Genomic DNA, 14,051 nt, shown 5'->3' with positions numbered 1-14,051 from the left:
TATACAATAGATATATTAGAGTATAGACAACATACCTAAAGGTACCCACCCGAACACAGAGACCTCAATAATTGGTACACAACACACAATAACGGTAACTTTCGTTGGATCATTTTTGAGTATGAATGTGTAATTTTGAGTAGCAACTGAAAAAACAGCTGGAAAACTATGAAAAATGCAACATCATTAATTATTCTTGCCCCAATGCATGATGGGAACACCAGTATCAGAAAGTTGAGTAGGTTGTACAAATTTATTTATTTTAATTTTATAAAAATATTTATGCTTTAATTTCTACAAGCTTCAATTGAGTACTAGTATAGAATTGACTTTTGCTTTTTTCTGTAGTATTTACTTCACAACAGAATCATTTTTATCAGTGTGTGTGAACTTGAGGAGAACTGACTTCATACATCCACTAAAAATCACTAAAACACCAGTTAATACGGAAAGTGACGTTAGTTCTGAGAAAATGTCATTGTTTGCACAATATTGTCATCTATAAAGCAATGTCATTCGCACATTTGAAGTGTCCAGATACACTTAGAATGTGTTTAAATCTCTAAAACAAACTGTTACTCTTGGCACGCGTCTGTTCTACTGACAGTATTTATGTTCTTGACTAGATCTGGAGTATTGTGTTTGTATCTCAGTATCAAAGTATATGTTGACATTTTTTGAGGATGGCCACACAGAGTAAGTGCTGACCAGCCATTACAATAAACCAGATGTAGACTGACGCTATTCCTAAATCAGATCCCCTTTGTATTTGCAATAACATGACAAGAGGCTGATAAAGCACAGATGAGTATTTTCTGTTTATCAGGACAAATTATTCTCAACAAAGGTCCATGAGGTTTCCTCAACTGTAAAACCCTACGCACAGGACAAGAATGTGCCATGAGCAGGATTTGACTATTTCTTTCTTTTTAAAATAATATTTAGAAAAGAATACTTGAGTTTTTCAGTTTGAATAATGAACTTTCTTATTAACAGTCTTTCACTGCCAACACTGATGAATTTTGTGATTTGTAAACCCTTGGTTAACATTCATTTTTCATACAATATCAATAACATCAGTGTTGGGGAAAGTAATGTGATGGTAATGTGTTACAATATTGTGTTTCTTCCTAAAAAAATCTAAACTAATTTTGCTACTTTTTATGGAAAGCAATGTTACGTTCCTTTTGCGTTACCTTTTCTCATGCAGAAGTTCAACACTCTTACTTCAGCAATAAAAACAAATAAAAAATTAAACAAATTTGATGTTTAACTAAAGTCATTTTTGTCTATATGGTTGCGTTGATTCATTGAAGGTCAGTAGCAAAGACACTGGGTAATAAAGTGAGATTAAATACATAAAGTAGGCTATATCTGTGTTATTTATGTTACAGATTTGTGTAATATTCTGACATTGACATTCAACTCAGTAACCATCATGTTTACACACAACACCTCTGCATCTTACTCGTGATTTCTCTCAGAAGAGTTGTCATTCAATGAATGGGAAAAAAAAGTTACTTTACTTATTTGAAAAAGATATTTTGTTGTAAAATTAATTTTGTTTAAAATTAACGGGTTACTTTACTAGTTATTTGGGAAAAAAAGTAATCTGATTAACTCACATTACTTGAGTTACCCCAACACTGAATAACATTGACTGGACAAGAATGTGTGATAAACCTGCAAAATAAATTTACTTTAAATATTTTAAAGAAAAATATGTGCTATGTAAATAGGTAAAAAGCAATCATGTGAAAAGACTTTTTAATTTATTTACTTCAAATCTTGCATGATGCGTGACGCTATATTATCTAACCCAAATTCAAGTGTATAGATGTTCCTCAACCCAGGGTTAAAAGTGGCTTCAAAGTGGACCCTTTTAACCTTCCTAATACATATCCCTGGTCTTATTTGTGATTATTCCATCGCTGCAAAGTATTCCAAAGAAAATAAATATTTGACTTTCTAATATTTAACCAAAATGTAATACTTACTCGGCCTCTGAAAAGGTTTTTTTTTTTTTTTTGGGGATGATGTCACCAAGGACACACCAAAAGGTGCTAATATATAAATTAACTGAAAGCAACAAAAACAAAGTCAAGAAAATATAATTTAACTAAATTTACTGAATTGGTTATAGTGGTTCACAACATTTTTGACTCAAAGGCCAACAGCAATATTCAAATATTATAAGGATGGAGGATAATTATTTTTTATTGCTTAAAATTTACACCCAATCAAATATTTTAGAGCTTGGCATATCTAGAACACTGCATGTAAAATGTATGAAAATGCCCATGGTGCTATAAGATTTTATTAATTTACACTGTAAAAAAAAAAAAGTCATTTCAACGTAAATTACATTTAACTGACTTTAAAAAAGTTGTTGAATCTTGTGTAACAAAAAAGTTGAAAATTGCTTAACTAATTTTGATGAGTTAAAGCAATGTAATGTTGTGATAAATTATAAATTTTCACAGTGTAACTGACTTTTTCAGGTCTAGAAATCACACTTTTAAAACTAATGCTACCTTATACATCAAGGTTTCCAATACTGTGGGAACTCTGGTTCCTCAAAATAGTTTTTGAACTAAATTAAAATAACAAATACCATTCTTTAGCTTGTTTTAAGGTTTCTTTAGTCTTATTTTACCTCATTTTATTTCATCTTGATGTCCTGTGGAAGTTTTCTGATGTCCCGTTATGGGCCCTGGCCTCCAGGTTGAGAATAAGTGATTATACCAACAAACGTAATTGAGTTATATGAGGTACATAAGTATCTCCTCAAGGTAACAATTACAGGTTTACACAGTGTACTTTCAATCCTTTCTTACTTCATCCCTACTTTTCATCATCCAATCAAGCCCAAATATATAAAATCCTAATTAAAGTTCCCTAGATTTTGTTTCAGAATGAATATCCTTTTTCATTTGGAAACATGTCACATTATGAAAACTGTGAATGCTGTTTCGTGTTGAATCTAACTGTTACTGGCACACAGATACCAACAGCAGAGGTAAGCACTGGAACGGGACTCACAGAGCATTTTTGTGACTTGCCGATGACATTTTTGCGTAATAGGCGTACAACTAGTGCAGAACAGAACACAATGCATACACACAACAATTATTAAACATATTAAACAGCATTTGTAATACCATAGATGAACCAATGATAAGTCATTAGAAAAAGTGTTTGAATAATATGATAAAATAATAATAATAATAATAATAAGAGACTCCCCTAAGCAGGAATGCATTTTTATTTATGTTGTAAATAAATTGATTGGTAATACATGAGCCTAGATAAACACTTTTGGTGGCAGATGTTTAAATGTTATTGTTATCACATCTATAATTAATGTTGTTAATAATCTAATAAGAATTGCAGTAGTTGACACTTATAGTAAATAAATCACAACTGTCTAATTTACACTGTAAACATATATCAATAAACTAGGATAGGATAAATAAGATGAGCAGACACACAACATCAACTTATATTTCATGTTAATCAATATTTGTAATTTGTATGACAAAAAGCTGCTTACAATAACAAACAACAGGCAGTCTAAAGCAGAATTAATTCTGAGTAAAAATTGTAACATTCCTATTTACAATATATTGTTTACATTTTAGCCAAAATGAGAATCTTGGATTTTTTTTTTAATGTCTAAGTTATAGAAAAAATGCACCTTTATTTTTTGCAAAAACAAACAATGTCTAGAAATTATATTTCATTCTTTGATAGACAAGACGAAAGAAAAGCAAACATACCTGAGCAAAATCTTGTTGAAAGTTTTTCTCAGAGGAGTATTCCTAAAGGACAGGTAGGTTACTCATGACTGTTCTGCCTCTCAGTTCCTCCTTCTCCAGCAGATGTGGTGGCGTGGAGCAATCTGACTATAAAGCAGTGAAGAGAAATGCTACATATACACATACAGACTCTCTCTACTAACTCTCTCCACACAATCCCCTCCTACTTATAGTGAGATGGATGACCTTTAAAGTACCGTCATAGTCTTTTCTCTATGCACTATAACTGTAACTATTAGTGTGTAATATTTCACTATTAATGCAATCGCACTAAGACGTAGTCAATAGTCTACATTTAAGGGATAGTTCACCCAAAAATGAAAATAAGCCAATGATTTACTCACCCTCAAGCCATCCTATCTTCTTTCAGACAAATGCAATCAGAGTTATATTAAATAACGTCCTGGCTCTTCCAAGCTTTATAATGGCAGTGAATGGCCGGTTTCTGTTTTGAAGTTCATCAAAGTGCATCCATTCAACCAGTGGTGATGAAGAAGACATGGAGGTGGGCGGAACCAGTGGTGATGAAGAAGACTTGGAGCTGGGCAGAACCAGCAGTGATGAAGAAGACTTGGAGGTGGGCGGAACCAGCGGTGATGAATAAGACTAGGAGGTGGGCGGAACCAGCGGCGATGAAGAAGACTTGGAGGTCGGTGGAACCAGCGGCGATGAAGAAGACTTGGAGGTGGGCGGAACCAGCGGTGATGAAGAAGACTTGGGGCTGGGTGGAACCAGCGGTGATGAAGAAGACTTGGGGCTGGGTGGAACCAGCGGTGATGAAGAAGACTTGGGGCTGGGCGGAACCAGCGGCGATTAAGAAGACTTGGGGCTAGGTGGAACCAGCGGTGATGAAGAAGACTTGGGGCTGGGCGAAACCAGCGGCGATTAAGAAGACTTGGGGCTGGGTGGAACCAGCGGTGATGAAGAAGACTTGGGGCTGGGTGGAACCAGCGGCGATGAAGAAGACTTGGGGCTGGGTGGAACCAGCGGTGATGAAGAAGACATGGAGCTGGGCGGAACCAGCTGTGATGAAGTAGACATGGAGGTGGGTGGAACCAGCTGTGATCAAGAAGACATGGAGCTGGGTGGAACCAGCAGCGATTAAGAAGACTTGGAGCTGGGCGGAACCAGTGGTGATGTAGAAGACATGGAGCTGGGTGGAACCAGCAGCGATTAAGAAGACTTGGAGCTGGGCGGAACCAGTGGTGATGTAGAAGACATGGAGCTGGGTGGAACCAGCGGTGATGAAGAAGACTTTGAGTTGGGCAGAACCAGCGGCGATGAAGAAGACATGGAGTTGGGCGGAACTAGCGGTGATGTAGAAGACTTGGAGTTGGGCGGAACCAGCGGCGATGAAGAAGACTTGGAGCTGGGTGGAACCAGCTGTGATGAAGTAGACATGGAGGTGGGTGGAACCAGCTGTGATCAAGAAGACATGGAGGTGGGTGGAACCAGCTGTGATGAATAAAACTTAGAGGTGGGCGGAACCAGCTGTGATGAAGAAGACATGGAGGTGGGTGGAACTAGCTGTGATGAAGAAGACTTGGAGGTGGGCGGAACCAGCAGCGATGATGAAGAAGATTTGGAGCTAGGTGAAACCAGCTGTGATGAAGAAGACATGGAGCTGGGTGGAACCAGCGGTGATGAAGAAGACTTGGAGCTGGGTGGAACCAGCGGTGATGAAGAAGACTTGGAGGTGGGTGGAACCAGCGATGATGAAGAAGACTTGGAGCTGGGCAGAACCAGCGATGATGAAGAAGACTTGGAGCTGGGTGGAACCAGCTGTGATGAAGAAGACTTGGAGGTGGGCGGAACCAGCGATGATGAAGAAGACTTGGAGCTGGGTGGAACCAGCGGTGATGAAGAAGACTTGGAGGTGGGTGGAACCAGCGATGATGAAGAAGACTTGGAGCTGGGCAGAACCAGCGGCGATTAAGAAGACTTGGGGCTGGGTGGAACCAGCGGTGATGAAGAAGACTTGGGGCTGGGCGGAACCAGCGGCGATTAAGAAGACTTGGGGCTGGGTGGAACCAGCGGTGATGAAGAAGACTTGGGGCTGGGTGGAACCAGCGGTGATGAAGAAGACATGGAGCTGGGTGGAACCAGCAGCGATTAAGAAGACTTGGAGATGGCCGGAACCAGTGGTGATGTAGAAGACATGGAGCTGGGCGGAACCAGCGGTGATGAAGAAGACTTTGAGTTGGGCAGAACCAACGGCGATGAAGAAGACATGGAGTTGGGCGGAACTAGCGGTGATGAAGAAGACTTGGAGTTGGCCGGAACCAGCGGCGATGAAGAAGACTTGGAGCTGGGTGGAACCAGCTGTGATGAAGTAGACATGGAGGTGGGTGGAACCAGCTGTGATCAAGAAGACATGGAGGTGGGTGGAACCAGCTGTGATGAATAAGACTTAGAGGTGGGCGGAACCAGCTGTGATGAAGAAGACATGGAGGTGGGTGGAACTAGCTGTGATGAAGAAGACTTGGAGGTGGGCGGAACCAGCAGCGATGATGAAGAAGATTTGGAGCTAGGTGAAACCAGCTGTGATGAAGAAGACATGGAGCTGGGTGGAACCAATGGTGATGAAGAAGACTTGGAGCTGGGTGGAACCAGCGGTGATGAAGAAGACTTGGAGGTGGGTGGAACCAGCGATGATGAAGAAGACTTGGAGCTGGGCAGAACCAGCGATGATGAAGAAGACTTGGAGCTGGGTGGAACCAGCGGTGATGAAGAAGACTTGGAGGTGGGCGGAACCAGCGATGATGAAGAAGACTTGGAGCTGGGTGGAACCAGCGGTGATGAAGAAGACTTGGAGGTGGGTGGAACCAGTGATGATGAAGAAGACTTGGAGCTGGGCAGATCCAGCGATGATGAAGAAGACTTGGAGCTGGGTGGAACCAGCAGTGATGAAGAAGACTTGGAGCTGGGTGGAACCAGCGGTGATGAAGAAGACTTGGAGGTGGGCAGAACCAGCGGTGATGAAGAAGACTTGGAGCTGGGTGAAACCAGCGGTGATGAAGAAGACTTGGAGGTGGGCGGAACCAGCGGTGATGAAGAAGACTTGGAGGTGGGCGGAACCAGCGATGATGAAGAAGACTTGGAGCTGGGTGGAACCAGCGGTGATGAAGAAGACTTGGAGGTGGGCGGAACCAGCGATGATGAAGAAGACTTGGAGCTGGGCAGAACCAGCGATGATGAAGAAGACTTGGAGCTGGGTGGAACCAGCGGTGATGAAGAAGACTTGGAGGTGGGCGGAACCAGCGGTGATGAAGAAGACTTGGAGGTGGGCGGAACCAGCGATGATGAAGAAAACTTGGAGCTGGGTGGAACCAGCGGTGATGAAGAAGACTTGGAGCTGGGCGGAACTAGCGATGATGAAGAAGACTTGGAGCTGGGTGGAACCAGCAGTGATGAAGAAGACTAGGAGGTGGGCAGAACCAGTGGTGATGAAAAAGACTTGGAGCTGGGTGGAACCAGTGGTGATGAAAAAGACTTGGAGCTGGGCGGAACCAGCAGTGATGAAAAAGACTTGGAGCTGGGCTGAACCAGTGGTGATGAAAAAGACTTGGAGCTGGGTGGAACCAGCAGTGATGAAAAAGACTAGGAGGTGGGAAGAACCAGTGGTGATGAAAAAGACTTGGAGGTGGGCGGAACCAGCTGTGATGAAGAAGACATGGAGGTGGGTGGAACCAGCTGTGATGAAGAAGACTTGGAGGTGGGCAGAACCAGCAGCGATGATGAAGAAGACTTGGAGCTGGGTGGAACCAGCGGTGATGAAGAAGACTTGGAGGTGGGCGGAACCAGCGATGATGAAGAAGACTTGAAGCTTGGTGGAACCAGCGGTGATGAAGAAGACTTGGAGGTGGGCGGAACCAGCGATGATGAAGAAGACTTGAAGCTGGGCAGAACCAGCGATGATGAAGAAGACTTGGAGCTGGGTGGAACCAGCGGTGATGAAGAAGACTTGGAGGTGGGCGGAACCAGCGGTGATGAAGAAGACTTGGAGGTGGGCGGAACCAGCGATGATGAAGAAGACTTGGAGCTGGGTGGAATTAGCGGTGATGAAGAAGGCTTGGAGGTAGACGGAACCAGCGATGATGAAGAAGACTTGGAGCTGGGCAGAACCAGCGATGATGAAGAAGACTTGGAGCTGGGTGGAACCAGCGGTGATGAAGAAGACTTGGAGGTGGGTGGAACCAGCAGTGATGAAGAAGACTTGGAGGTGGGTGGAACCAGCGGTGATGAAGAAGACTTGGAGCTGGGTGGAACCAGCGGTGATGAAGAAGACTTGGAGGTGGGCGGAACCAGCGGTGATGAAGAAGACTTGGAGGTGGGCAGAACCAGCGATGATGAAGAAGACTTGGAGCTGGGTGGAACCAGCGGTGATGAAGAAGACTTGGAGGTGGGCGGAACCAGCGATGATGAAGAAGACTTGGAGCTGGGCAGAACCAGCGATGATGAAGAAGACTTGGAGCTGGGTGGAACCAGCAGTGATGAAGAAGACTTGAAGCTGGGTGGAACCAGCGGTGATGAAGAAGACTTGGAGGTGGGCGGAACCAGCGATGATAAAGAAGACTTGGAGCTGGGTGGAACCAGCGGTGATGAAGAAGACTTGGAGGTGGGCGGAACCAGCGGTGATGAAGAAGACTTGGAGCTGGGTGGAACCAGCGGTAATGAAGAAGACTTGGAGGTGGGCGGAACCAGCGATGATGAAGAAGACTTGGAGCTGGGCGGAACCAGCGATGATGAAGAAGACTTGGAGCTGGGTGGAACCAGCGGTGATGAAGAAGACTTGGAGGTTGGTGGAACCAGCGGCGATGAAGAAGACTTGGAGCTGGGCAGAACCAGTGGAACCCTTCAGGGTTGGGGACATGGTTGGGCACCAAGATGCCGAGCTCCACCAGTTCTCCCACTAGGACGAATGTAGGAACCGGCTCACACATCAGACTGGGCGGCAATCAGACTGGGCGGCAAGCTTTGTGTCCAGGACTAACGAGGCTACAGGCTCTGCCACCATTGCAGGCATATAGTAGGTGCTGGCACTGGGTCCTTGGTGGGCATCAGCTCTGGCTCAGGGTCTGTGGTAGGCTCAGGATCATTATCCATGGTGGACTCAATAGAGTGCATGAAACACAACCAACACCATACAAAGAACAAACTAAACTTAAAGGGCAATATATACACTGATGATCTAAACAAGGAACAGGTGGATGAAATCACTGAAATAATGACAACTAGTGAACACAAGCTAGCAACCATGACAACTGAAGAGAAAAACTGGAAATAGTGAGATACAAACTAAAATTTCAGGAAATTAAACTAAAACCACAATTGAACGTGACAGATATAGACACATAGTTACTTGTAAATGCTATTGAAACTATTATCCTACGCTCTTGACCCTGTGGAGGTCTGTGCGTTCTTCTGGACAGCAAACAGCTGGACAGACACTGGCTGGAGGATAAACCATGTGACAGGGACCCTGCGGCTGTAGTGCCAATTCATGCAGATGAATTCTGAGCTGAGAATGCTTCCTGAGCTGAAACACAGCCAAAACCTTCATACTGCAGACACTCCATCATCTCCTCAAACTCTGTTCAGAACAGGGGTGACCAATCCTGCTCCTAGAGGGCCAGTGTCCTGCAGAGTTTAGCTCCAACCCCAAATAAATACACTAGAACCAGTCAATGGAGGAGAGGCTGAATAAACTGCTTTTGTGAGGAAAAAGCTTATCATTTAATTAATCGACAGCCCATCAGCTAATCTTCAACATGTTTGCTCTTAAAAAAAATTGTTTTGGATTGATCTATTTTACACCCAAAAAAAGCTGTTTTATAACAAAAGTTACTGACAAATGCGTGACAGGTTTGATTCAGTTTACTGCACTTCTCAATCATGGTATCCGCAAACAGTGACTGAGTGTCGTACAACTCTGAACGAAATGGCGTCAAGGCTGTAATGTGATTGGTTATCAAGGCTCACATGATCCAAGTTAGCCGTTCCGCTTTTTCCAATGGTAGAGCCACAGACCCTCGGAACCCAATAAGATCATCTCTGGTCTTATTAGGCATACTGAAAGCTTCCAGGCAGGTGTGTTTAGTAGGGTAGGAAAGGGGGGTTCACCTGCACCCGAAAGGTATATTTTTTTAACCTAGTTTTTTGTAATCCTTAAGGTGTCTAGTAAAGGAATTTTGATGTTCCCCACGCAAATTATTGTCCCATATATGATTTTTTGTATCATCTTTTGTGTCCGTGCTTGATTTTCGGCTGTGAAAAATGAAAACTTTAAATCTACATAGAATCTGAACAATACATCCTACAGACACAATCCACCCCATTTTCTCTTCGTCTTTGCATGAGGAATTGATAGATATGAGGATTGTCATGATTAGATGATGTTTGGTGCATTAAAACTCAAATAAACGCAAAAACAAATGTAAAAAATCTGTGACATTGGATCACTGGAACTCCTCCCCCATGGACCCTATTGATATATGTTTTCTAACTTTTGTATTTTTATAGTCTTTATGATGTCTAATAAGCAAATGTTGATGATCCCTACTTGAAAAAATGTCACATGTTGGTCCAAATGAACATCTCCCAAGGAGTTACTATTCAAACCGTTATATTGGTATCATATTTATTGAAACAAAACACAAAACCACTCATATAGTCAAATGTGTGTATATATAGGGTATAACAAATCCCCATTAGAATAAACTGAAATAGAAAAAAAGTGATTCTAATCAAAGGTCAAAAGGTCAAGGGCAATGATGTCTATTCATCATAGAGCAGGTCTTCATAATAGACCTCTTGCTCCTCGTCTTCTTCACCATCTCCATCCATCTCCTCGACTGTTTCCTATAGCAAGTCAGTGAGTAAAGTGGGGAGGATAGGTCCACAAGACCACACTGGTTCCAGGGTACCCTCTTCAGTCTTTTCCCAGCCTTGGCCAGGATCATGGGGCTTGGGACACCAGAATATCGGTGTGGCTGCTCTCTTGTAGTTGGCCAGACGGTGGTCGACACGGTTCATGTGTGGGACCAGGTTGTCTCTGGAGACGTTAACTGGCAACGGGACAAATACAGACTATGCAGGGACAGTGAAACTTTTAAAAGACCAGTTTGCTGCCCCACAGAGTGCTTTATTGAGACGGTTTATGTTTAGACAACGACACCAACTACCAGGGGAGTCCGTCCATCAGTACGTCTCCAACCTAAAAGGTTTAGCCAGCCATTGTAAATTCGGCGCATTGACAGACGAGATGATACGTGATCAACTGATTGAGCACACTACACAGGCTAAAATCAGGGAGACGTTGCCACTCGAATCAGACGACTTAACACTAGCTAAGGATGTTGCCATTGCATTCCAAATTGAAAGAGCAGCGGAATGTGCAGTTAAATTAACAGACAGAATCATCATTAAGCCAAGCAGTATGCATAAGAGCACAGTCACATGACCAGCAACAGCAGTAGCCATCTAGCTCTGGTTTGGATGTACCAGACACAGCCCCAGACCCAGTCATGCATCTCAGACAACAAGGGCCGCGTCAGCGTCAAAGGCAGTTTTCCTGCGGTAGCTGTGGATCAAACACACATGCCACCAGAGCCCGGCACTGTCCAGCTAATGACCAAACATGCCGTAACTGTGGCAGGAAAAATTACTTTGCAAAAATGTGCCGCTCTGCCCCCTCCAGGTCAGATGCACACACTCCCCGTGCTTCACCCACCATAATTCGCCATGTAACATCGGGGCCCATGCAATTCAAGTCATGTACAGTGAATATAAACACAGTGTGTATTGCCCTGCTGCTAGACACAGGTGCAAGTGTATCCCTTCTGAATGCCAGTACATACCATAAGTTCTTTCATTCCTGTCCACTGTCCACACCCCCTGCTGTCCTACATGGGTATGGTAACTCAAAAATTGACTTGTTGAGGTCCATCACAGTGACTGTTAGCTATGGAACTAGGGTCTTGCCCTCCTTTGTCTTCAATGTGGCCCGACGAGGGGTGAATTTAATGGGGCTGGATCTGCTCATGGCATTGGGATTTTCACTCATTGACACAGGGGGGCTGCCATTATGACTGTCGCTGCCAGACCACATCAGAAGTGGTCATCACTGTTTGAAGGGCTGGACTGTCTGTTTGCTTTTGCCCATCAACCCCTCATTGACTCCTCTGTGATGCCAGTCATCCAGCCACTGTGCCGTATTTCACTGGCCCTGAAGGGATGGTGTGTCTGTTGAGCTGCAGCGGCTGCTGGATGCCGGTATCATTGAGCCGGTTGATGCTTCACCATGGATTTCAAATTTGAAAACAGGGGCTCTGCGAGTCTGTGTGGACCTCCGCGCAGTAAATAAAGCAGTCATCCCAGACAGATACCCATTGCCCACGTCGAAGGAGCTCACGGCACAATTTCACGGCTCCACTGTCTTTTCGAAACTGGATCTCAGAGAGGGCTATCTCTTTAACCCTCAATGGCAGCAAATGTGTTTTTGCTGTGCCGGCCATTGAATATGTAGGCATCCGACTTTCCACTGAGGGCATCTCTCCTCTTCAATCTAATGTGGAGGCCATCCTCTCCGTTCCCGAACCGACCTCGGCTGCCCAGCTCGCTTCATTCCTGGGCATGACGGGCTACTACATGAAGTTCATGCCTCAGTATTCAACCATAACAGCCCCACTGCGCCAGCTGCTTCGGAGAGATGAGCCATGGGTCTGGTCGTTAGAATGCACCAAGGCAGTGCAAACTCTTAAAGCTCAACTTACCTCACCTCCAGTGTTGGCACATTTTGACATATCCAGTCACACCCTGGTCACCTGTGATGCCTCGGCCATGGCGATAGGGGCTGTACTGTCACAAGTACAGAATGGCGTGGAGAGGCCTGTTGCATTCGCCTCCCAAGCTCTGAACCAAACCGAACAAAGATACTCAGTTGGGGATCGGGAGGCACTCGCTTGTATGTGGGCTTGTGAGAGATGGCACCTCTACCTTTATGGCCGCCAGTTTACGCTGAGAACAGACCACCAGGGCCTTGACAGCTCTGCTTTCTTCTACTGGCACCGGGCACAGGCCGCTGAGACTGCATCATTGGTATGACTGCCTCCGCCAATACAACTATACTCTACAGTTTACCCTGGGCCGGGATAATGTCATTGCAGACCTTCTCTCTCGGTCAGTTCCTGCCCAGGCCCTGCCTACCAGCGTCAACCACATCGAAAGTGAGATTATTCTCACGCTACACACTCTGCTCGAGTCCACGGTCACTCTACAGGAACTGAAGGCAGCCTCAAAATAGGATCCAGTTATCTTCCAGCTCTGCATCTACAGTCGTCAGGGATGGCCACAGGAATTACCAGAGGAGCTGTTAGCATTTTCTCTGGTCAAGCAGGAGCTCTCTTGTTGGAATGAGACATGTGTGGCGCATGGGTTTTGCACTGTGATTCCAGGGGCCCTTCGCGCCCGTGTGCTGGCCATGGCACGTGAGGGCCACCAGGGAATAGTGAAACTTAAACAAAGATGCCATGACCTGGTGAGGTGGCCAGGCATAGACAAAGACATTGAGGCCCTTGTTAAAGAATGCCCAGCATGTCTTGTAAGTGGAAAGACTGGTCGTCGACCCCGCCACCCCTGCAACCCCTGGCCTGGCCCTCAAAACCATGGGAGCATCTGCAATTAGACATATGTGGCGAGATCCACTATCAGCGGTTCTTGGTCGTAGTGTATGGTTTACACTCCAAATGGCCTGAGCTGACCACTACCGGCTCCATCACCTCCCAGGTCATTGTGGACTTTCTGGAGTCTCTCTTCTCCCGCTGGGGCCTTCCACAGACCATTACCACCGACAATGGTCCACAGTTTGTATCTGTGGAGTTTCTTAATAACTGGAGAACAGGGGGATTCGACACATCCGTACAGCCCTGTATCACCCACAGGCAAACGGCAGGAGGGAACGCTTCCATCAATCCCTAAAAAATGGCATCAGAGCACATCAGGCCCAGGGCTGTTCCTTTAAACAAGCCATACGTCTAACACTGCTACACTACCATGCTACCCAGCATTCAACCACAGAGGTTTCCCCAGCCTCGCTCATGCTGGGCAGGGAGTTACACCTACCACTGGACAGGCTCCACCCCACCGCAGTCCAGAACACACTCACACCAGTCAAAGCCTCAGTCACCCGCTGTCAGAAGCGGATGAAACAGTGGTTTGACAAGAAAAAGAAGT

Source organism: Scardinius erythrophthalmus, assembly GCF_964197995.2.
Source record: "Scardinius erythrophthalmus genome assembly, chromosome: 9".
NCBI classification, from domain to species: domain Eukaryota; kingdom Metazoa; phylum Chordata; class Actinopteri; order Cypriniformes; family Leuciscidae; genus Scardinius; species Scardinius erythrophthalmus.
Note: the sequence above shows the minus strand (reverse complement) of the source record.